This window comes from Haemaphysalis longicornis, unplaced genomic scaffold (assembly GCF_048455015.1).
Source record: "Haemaphysalis longicornis isolate Haplotype H1 unplaced genomic scaffold, Haemaphysalis longicornis Haplotype H1 scaffold_3, whole genome shotgun sequence".
NCBI classification, from domain to species: Eukaryota; Metazoa; Arthropoda; class Arachnida; order Ixodida; family Ixodidae; genus Haemaphysalis; species Haemaphysalis longicornis.
Genome location: NW_027526335.1, coordinates 38,392,789 through 38,401,737, shown reverse-complemented (window position 1 = coordinate 38,401,737; position 8,949 = coordinate 38,392,789).

The window sequence follows — 8,949 nt, the reverse complement described above, 5'->3', positions numbered from 1 at the left end:
AAACAAATTATGAAATGCAAAAAGTTTGCACAGATCGGTTGTGGGCGTTCGCTGTTGCGCAGTGGAGCACTCCTGCAGCCTGATTACTGCAATAAAGTCGCAGCTAGGGAAGGGCGAAGTCGTTTTATATCGCCTGCAAGCTGCCGAGAATGACATACATTTCCTTTGGTCAGCTTGCACTACGATCGCACTTCCAGCAGCAACAGACCATTGCTACAATGGTGCTCATTCATTTCCCCTGTTGTTACATAGAGCGTGATAGCGTTCAATTGTCTGGAGGGGAAAGTGCGCGAGCAGGTACGAAGTTGACGGTACGTGAAAGAAAAAAAGGCCTGAATTGCATTGACTGTGCATTATCAACAACGGAGGGTCGAACCGTTTCGGCATGAACCGGTAACCGTTATTTCTTTTTTCGGTTCAGTTCCGGTTCGGGTTCAGCATTATAAAAAAAAACGGTTCGGGTTCGGGTTCAATTCCGGCAAAAATACCAGTTCAGTTCCAGTTTTCGGGTCGGTTCGGTTCCGCTTCGACACCCTGGTTTCAATATTACTTTTGTTCAAGGGGATTTTATTTTTGCCCTAGAGACGCAGACTTAAACAGTAATCGTCGGTATTGATGAGGATTTCTAGGTTACGCAGTTTGAAATTGTTGGCAAATTTCTTATTTGCTTAACGAGAACTGCACCGCAAGCGATGGCCAGCGACTTTACAAGCTTAAACACAAGATGGAAAATACCATCAAGCGGCAGGCCAGTTTAGGGATACAGCCCTTTACTTTCACAGGTGACTAGAGCTGCCACGGCACAACGATAAATGTATAACCGTGAAATCGCCATTCTAGATTGCTCAAAATTTCAGTGCCACAAAACACGTTGACGCATTTTAAACGCCGAAATCTTCACGGACAATTAAGTTCATTTTGTTGTTTGCACGAACTCAATCATTTTCTTCTTGCTGTATGAACTGCAGTCAAAAGAATAATAACAAACTGAAAAATTCATACACTCTCCGTAACGCCATCTCATTCTAGTTTCATAGCTTTACTCGTGAAGAAAAGATGAGAGAGAGAGAGAGAGAGAGAGAGAGAGAGAGAAAGAGAGAGAGAGAGAGGGGGGGGGGGGGATCATCGCACAATATCGCCGGTTCTCCTGTTTTTTTGAACCGCCCGGTTTCGTCCCTTATGTCCTGAAAAGCTTCACACGCCTTTTCGCTCCGTTCGACAGTCGCCGTTTGAAAACAGACTCTCGCGGAAGGCGTCCTTTCGGCTGGCAATCTGGCGATCTATCACGGACGTGCCCTCCAGCATCCCCACTTCTCAGGATTGCTTTCGCTCTCGGGCTAAGTGGGAGATCTCGCAGGATGGATGGGGGGAGTAAGGGCATTCCCCAACTTACGTTTTTTTCAAGCATGACCATGCCGTCTACTATTTTTCCACCCTTCAAAAATCGAAACTTCCTGAGCCAACCCCGCTGTGCAGCCTTCGTTCATTTCTGCCGAAACTTGGTTCCTATTTATTTTTGTTGCTTGTAAGCAGAGTTCCTTACCCCGTTTGGAACAACGTGTGCTTGCATTGCACGTGAAGGAATTACCGCTCTGCAGGGAGGAGCGAAGACAGTGCCGGAATACACCCCTCGCCTAAACCACCACGGGGCTATCATGTCGCTACCTGAGCTCTCGCCCGGCTTACTTCTTCCAGTAAGATGTAGGCACACACGCAAACTAGAACTTCAAACTGCGATATGGGAGGGCTTACCCCTTGCTCAGCGGCGCAGCATGAAATTATTTACAGTCCGCTACTTTTCTCTACCAATGCTCATAAAAGAAAGAAACAAGGAAACAAAGAAGGAAAGAAAGAAAGAAAGAAAGAAAGAAAGAAAGAAACAAAGAGAGAAAGAAAGAAAGAAAGAAAGAAAGAAAGAAAGAAAGAAAGAAAGAAAGAAAGAGAAATTAGTCTATAAGCGAACAATGAAAAAATAAAATAACTGTGAAGTTGAGCGTCAAATTTTTTTAAATGAAATTCTACGAACTTGCCGAATTGACGAATTAATTTGGATTCCCCTCTGCAGATTCCCAATGGCTCATGTATTTTTTCCCATGATGCCATGCTCCTTATTTAACACTATAAGAGTGGAGTCAAGTGCTTTTGCACGTCTGATGTTCAATTTTAAGTGGAAAATTTCAAGCTACCTAAAGGCATTTTATTTCCTTGGAACTTTGTCACAAGTTTTCTCTCATTCAAGGTGAGGAACCACGTCCTGCATCATATCCACTCCTCCCTACTGTGCCCCCGCTGCGATGAAAGGGCCACGGTCCGACACCGAACGGAGCAGGTGCAGAGTATCCATCTTCTACCATTGATTCCCCTGACCGGTGGATGGAGGCGTTGGGCCGCTCGGACCCCCAGTTCCAGTAGGAGCTCGTAACTCCAGCGGCTGAAGTCATCGCAAGTCTCAAAGTTGCGCCCACCGGGCCCTAATCCCCTATGTAAATAAGTCATTTCCCCTCTCTCTCTCTCTCTCTCTCTCTCTCTCTCTCTCTCTCTCTCTCTCTCTCTCTCTCTCTCTCTCTCTCTCTCTCTCTCTCTCTCTCTCTCTCACACACACACACACACACACACACACACTCGCTCGCTTAACAATCGAATTCCTCGGGCTCACTCTTGGCCAGTTGAAATTTGTTCGGGAAAACAAATAATTAGAAATTGTAAAGTTTAAAGCTTGTTTGTTACCCCGGTTTGGTATCGATTTAGCGGCTTATATTTTTTTCTGTACTCTGGGGTATTTTTCCGGCATATTTTTACATTCTTGCCAAGCACCAAAAAAAATTAACTTGAAAGATTTTTGTTTAATTTGTTATTTTTGCAGCATAAATAACAAGTCCGTGCACTCTATTTTATGCTTCCGTTCCGTCATAGTGATGGTATCATTTGCAGGCTGCAACAGATGATTTGATAGAGGAAGTCTCTGAAACCTGAACTTCTCTGAAACCTGAAACAAATTAATCGTCAGTGTCAACACTGAGTTAAGATTCCTCAAAACAAAGGATTTCAGTATCGCCAAATGTTTTTGTGCCTCTGTGCCTACGTTTCACGCCACCAAGGCAAATAGGTCGAGATGTATTGCAACAGAAAGAAAAATTGCTACGAACTGACGGCACTGACCGCTCGAGTGTTGTTGTCAGCACCTAATATACCCAAGCTGTAAAAGCAGCAGGATGAAATGAGCACTGTGGCATACAGCAGCTATAGACAACTTTGCTTAAAATGAGACGGCTTCAACAACATCCATCGACTGCTTAGAAGAGATTTTCCTTGTGCAGGGACGATGGCCGAACAGACACTTCATCGAAATTTGTCCGCTGGGGCAACCTTCCCGATAGCTTATAGCATCAGAACGGATTTCCTGCCCCAGCTGGTCTGCACCTGTCCGCTGTGCGCCCCATCCTTTCCAATATTTGCTTCAGCTCTGTAGTGTTTCTCATTGGGTAATCGACTTTGTCTAAATTTCTGCGGTGATTTTTCTTCCCTAAATTTTTACACTCTCTTTTAGCGCACCTTCTGAAAACATATTTCCTTTCAGAATCCCGGTCTCTGACCTTCCTCTCTCTCGTTTTCGGAATGCCTTGTTCCTCCTTCCCTTTCAGGGCAATGCCACTCAGTCGGTCTCGGCCACTCTTTCTCACACGTCGCGTTTCATGTCAGCTTGCATCAAGGTTGGCTGAGAGAAACTGACCCTTCGAGTGAGTCCGCCGAGCGGCTTCTAGACATGACCATGAATGTTTCTCTGTTTTTCTTCTTGATGCTTTCTTTTATTTTAAATCTGCGGGTTTCAAAACAACTTCTTTGGTGCGTCGTCTTTCACATGCTGGATATTCCCCAATGTGTCGCTCGTGTAGTCTGCCTGGGTATTGCCTCCTTCTTGTGCTTCAGCATAGCTAAAGCTTTAAATGGTCAATATAAAACACGCATCAACCAGAACAGAATTTTCTAAGTAGAAGTTTGTGTGATGAAGCCGCCCGTTTTCTTGGGGAATACAAAGAGGAGGGAAGACTGCTCCACACTCTGCACTACGTGCCCTTCATGTGTCCGGGCTGCGAGAAAACATTCTCCGGTGATTTTGAAACACCGTTGCTCGTTATTACATACCCCACACTTGTATGATCAGCGGTTGAGCGATTGCAGTCGATTATTGACACCAGGGTGTTGCCTTTAGAGACTAGAGGGCTTAGATTGGTATTAACCTCTATCCAACACGTGGTTTATTCAGCAGAAAACAGGTGTGTTCGGTGCCCACTTGCAAGCTTGTGCGATCGCAGTGACTGAACAGAGAATACGTTATTTTCAAATAGAACGATAAAAACAAATAACCTAGAGAAGCCTGCCTTATGATCACAGCATTGCTTGGTCTGCACTTGATAAGCATTAGCGCTGCCTTCGTGAGTTTAAAATCCTGCCAATAGTGAGCTGTGTCTGTTGATGAGGTAATGAAAGGTACACTTGGGGAAGTGTGTATGTTGTGCGAATACCTTGTGGCTACTGAAATTCAGGATTTTCGAAGAAGCCCGTCTGCTCGAGAAAACAAATGAAAACAATGACAGCTGACGCCCAAGTGCCTCTGCTATTTTAGTTTTCATGGCTAGTGTAAGTGTTAATTGTTGTCAGGTGTTTATAAATTACATAAGTCACTCCTCCAACTGTATGCCTACCTGAGAAAGACGGGACCCTTCAACAACAAAACCACTGTGGAATATAGCTTTTCTAAGTGAAAAATACCAATTGACGGGAAGGGAGTTAGTAGTGGTTAATGCTACTAAATTGTTTTTATACAAGCCAGTAAGAACAACGCAATCAAAACGAAGATATCAGTTGCAACGCAGAACCACATCCCTAACCGACGGTACAGGGAGCCTCGGTTTATTTTGCGATGCTTTTCTTGAGGCGAAGTTTCATTACTAAGCGAACATTTGATAAAAGAGTGGTACGCTCAGTAGGTACTCCAACATCCCTAAACCTCCCTGGTGCTTGTGTCCGACATTCTTGTTGGTCTGCTGATGCTGTGAGCGCCCTTTTAACTTATCCAAGTGTGAGGAGCATTGCATTCGGTTTTTGGCGTCTTTTGGTAAAACGTCTTGCCTCAGCACACGACACACCTGTTATCCCTATCCGTCTATCCTTCATTCTTATTGCTAGTGCACCCCACCATTTCTTTCCCCAACCTCGCCTCCATCAGTTGCTGGGAGCGCTGCCTGTCTCCACCACGACCATGAACATCCAGGCTGCCCATGAAGCTCTCTATGAACATGTGCACCGGTTCCGCACGGACATTCTCCAGCACTACATGGACCTGGGGAATTGGTGACTGTAATCAAGACCTGGACCTAGGTTCTGGGGGGGGGGGGAGGGGGGGGGGCAATAAAGTTTGTTCTCTCTCTCGCAATCCTACTAACCAGTTTTCATGTAAACACAGCGGGAACACACGATTGCGGCTTCCTAACTCTTTCCTTCAGTGAGCGCGCTGTATTCCTCGCCGATGTCAAAGACAGGAATAATACCCTCGACCCACTTAATTAAAACCTGAGAATTGAATTCGCCAGTAATACTTTAGAACATCTGAATATATTCGTGTACAGGATACCAATAATTTGGCTTGCTCGAGAACACTAAAATTCATTCTTTGTATACGTAGTAGAAGAAGCGAACTGACGAGCACCCACATCAGACACTTAATCTCTTAAAATATATTTACCCACTGTCTTAGTATATTTCAATTATCCCCCCCTTAGAATGCGCTTAGCAAGTTATTGTCGGCGTAGCTGCTAGGAAGTATGCCCTAAGCCGGAACCTCCTTATTTAATTATGGGTACCTGGAAGCGCCAATGGGTATTTAAAAAGCGATAGTATGAAATTCACTCGATTTAAATAATATTTCCCAGGAAGTAGAATTTAGACGTAGGGAATTGCGTGAATAGCGTTAAAAGCCAGGTGAACTTGAGCCTTTTCAGACTGCCGCCTACCTTGACATGTGAGATACCGCTAAGCTTTTTAAGTCCCCCTTAGAAATCTTCGCGTTGCTGGCTGAAAGAAGGCGAAGCAACAAATTACGAGACAACAAAATCTCAGGCTTAATCCGCTTAGCGATCCTCCAGGCCGCGACCTTCACAGAACTAGTGAGCTGCACTCGGCTTAGCCAGAAGCTGAGGTTTCACGAGAGCGCAAGAGACCTTTTTTTTTTTTTTAATGATTTTGTCAGATTCATGTGCTTAAAGTTATTGCAGCAATATCTCCTATTTTTTCATTTTTTTTTTTGGGGGGGGGGGGGGGGACTCTTTACCACTTTGCCTTGAAGAGAAAGTGTCACGCATAATCTTGTTTCCAAGAAGCACTTCTGAGTGGTTTTAGTTCGACCAAAGTTGTTATTTTTCTCGTCACTTATCCACAGGAAGATTTGAAATTTTGGCCATGAGAAAATTGTCATAAAATACGAGAACGTTTAACGCTACACTTGCCATACAATTATAATTTTTGAGGCAGTTGTTTTATGTTGGGCGTTGTTTCATGTTGCAACTGCTGATCGCGCCGCGAGAAACTTAAAATTACTGCATCGTAAATGCCAATTTCTTTTTCTTCTGTCGCTCAGGAATCATGTTTACAGTATACCCAGATTAATGTTTGCACTGCGTGTGGTAATTCTTTTAGCTGTGTTTGCTTTGTTTCGGATCACAAAAACTGTTGGATTTTTTTTATATTGCTGTAGCTTAACACGTCCACGATATGTTTCTGTTTTATTTTTTATTATACGCGCCGAATATTTTCTTTTTAGAGAATTCTTGTTCTGTAAAAGTTTTTGTTTGCCTTTTCATATGCAGCTTATTCAACCCCTTAACATTACCCAACCTCCTTTTCGATGTGATCTCTTCGGACATTGAATTTAACACAAAAAATGATTGATTGTAGGGTTTAACGCGCCGACTCAACGCAGGCGATGAGGCGCGCCGTAGTGGAGGGCTCCGGATTAATTTTGACCACCTGGGCGCCTTTAACGTGCGCCGAAATCTCGTACACACGGCCGTTTTTGCTTTTCGCCTCCATCAGAAAAGCGGCCGCCACGGCCGGGAATCGAACCCGCGTCCTCGTGCTGAGCAGCGCAACGCCTTAGCCACTGAGCCACCGCGGCGGGTAACACAAAAAATGACATGGAATTATATATTATCCTTGTTATTTGCTTTAAAAAAAAGACGGAATTCGACATATTTTGTAGCACAATTAGTAAACATACCGCCTCCCTTCATAAAAAGAACCGATAACAACTATACTTTAAGACATATATACTATTTGTGATCATCAGCAGGTGGATGTCCTATTTTGACGATGTGATAAAACAATCATTTTAAATTGAGGGCGTACAACTATGCCGTCTACACCGCCCGGGAGCTTGATCGGAGAATTTGGGTGCAATGGTGCAGTTCTTCGAGCCTAGGATTTTCCCAGTTAGAGCTGGCGTACCGAAAACTTGTGCGTATGGTGCGCGTCTACCTTTCGCGGTACATGCAGTACTCGATCGCTGTATTGCCACAAAGAAGGGAAGGTTTTTTTCTTGCTTTTTAAAGGGGTCTACAGTATGCAGGCCCGTTCCGTGCAACCAGAACAACATGTCTGGCGCAAGCGCATGGCGCAAGGGCTGTAGGAAATCTTGCACCGACACCGGTCACCGTAAACGTTAATCTTATGTGGAGACGTATGGGATGCGAGAGGGCAGAAAACAGGGATTGGGGACCTCCGTATTGGTCTCCACAGCAGCTGGGGATAACCGGCACCAGACACTGTCGAAAAAAAAGATGGCAAAGCTACTGATCCTGAAGACACTAAGGTATTGATGCTGCGGCTGCACATTAGTATTACCCCTCCGTGGTGGCCGAGTTTCTAAGGCTTTGTACTAGTTATCCCAAGGATGTAGGTTTAATTGCGACCAATGCGGCAGTTTTTCTAACGCCCGAAAACAACAACTCGGGTGTGTCGATATTTTGAGGTACGGCAAAGAACTTTAGAAGGTTCTTTGCCGTACCTTATTAGAAGGTTCTTTGCCGTACCTTTGCCCCACCTATACTTCAATTAGGAGACGCTACGTAGGCAAGGTGTAGCGTCGGTGCGTTAAGCCCTCACAAAATATTTCTACAGAATACCGACAATTTATTCTCGACGGATAGAATAAAATCCAATCCCGGTCAACCCTGTCGCTTGCTATGCGAATCTTGTTGCTTGCTATGCGAACTCTATGCGACTCCATAGCAATTCCTGTTGCTTGATATGCGAAAAAAAGAGAGAAAACGTTCAAAGTAGAGGTACTTGGGAAAAAGGGCATATTTAAAAACCGAAATTAATCTTACTAGAAACTTATTTGCGGTATCTGTGTTAAGATGTTGATCTTTCGCATCTTTTCTTGACGCCAGAGCCTGAAGCGCTTTCGTCTAGAATACCGTCACCGAAACACCTCTTGTGACCTGGGACACCGCAAGCAGATCCCTCACAAAAACCAAGTCGTCATCCCATTAATATTGATACTTTATCTCATCTCCGCCGAGGAGCTATTTGATTGATGTTTGCTTTTATTACTTACTTCGCTGTGCGTCCACCGTGGCTGTGGAAGGCACCATGTGCATTCGTGTGCCTTGGTGGCGCCGGGCACCTACCGGTAAAATAGGTACAAGCGACTCCCCGGCCTGGTGCTCGGCCCTTGTGTGGGACTACAACGCTTGGGAAGTTCACCCTGCTTGTACGGGAAATTGCCCCTATGGAAAGGGGCGGCTACAAAAACGCAGGAACTTTTTTTTACTTACTTTCTTACCACTCTGTAACCTCTGGGAGTTACAGAAAATTTCCATTGCTGTAACAAAAAGAAACGGCCCGGTAACAGCGTCCTCTATTATGTGCCTTTAGAAAGCCAGAACAACAGAG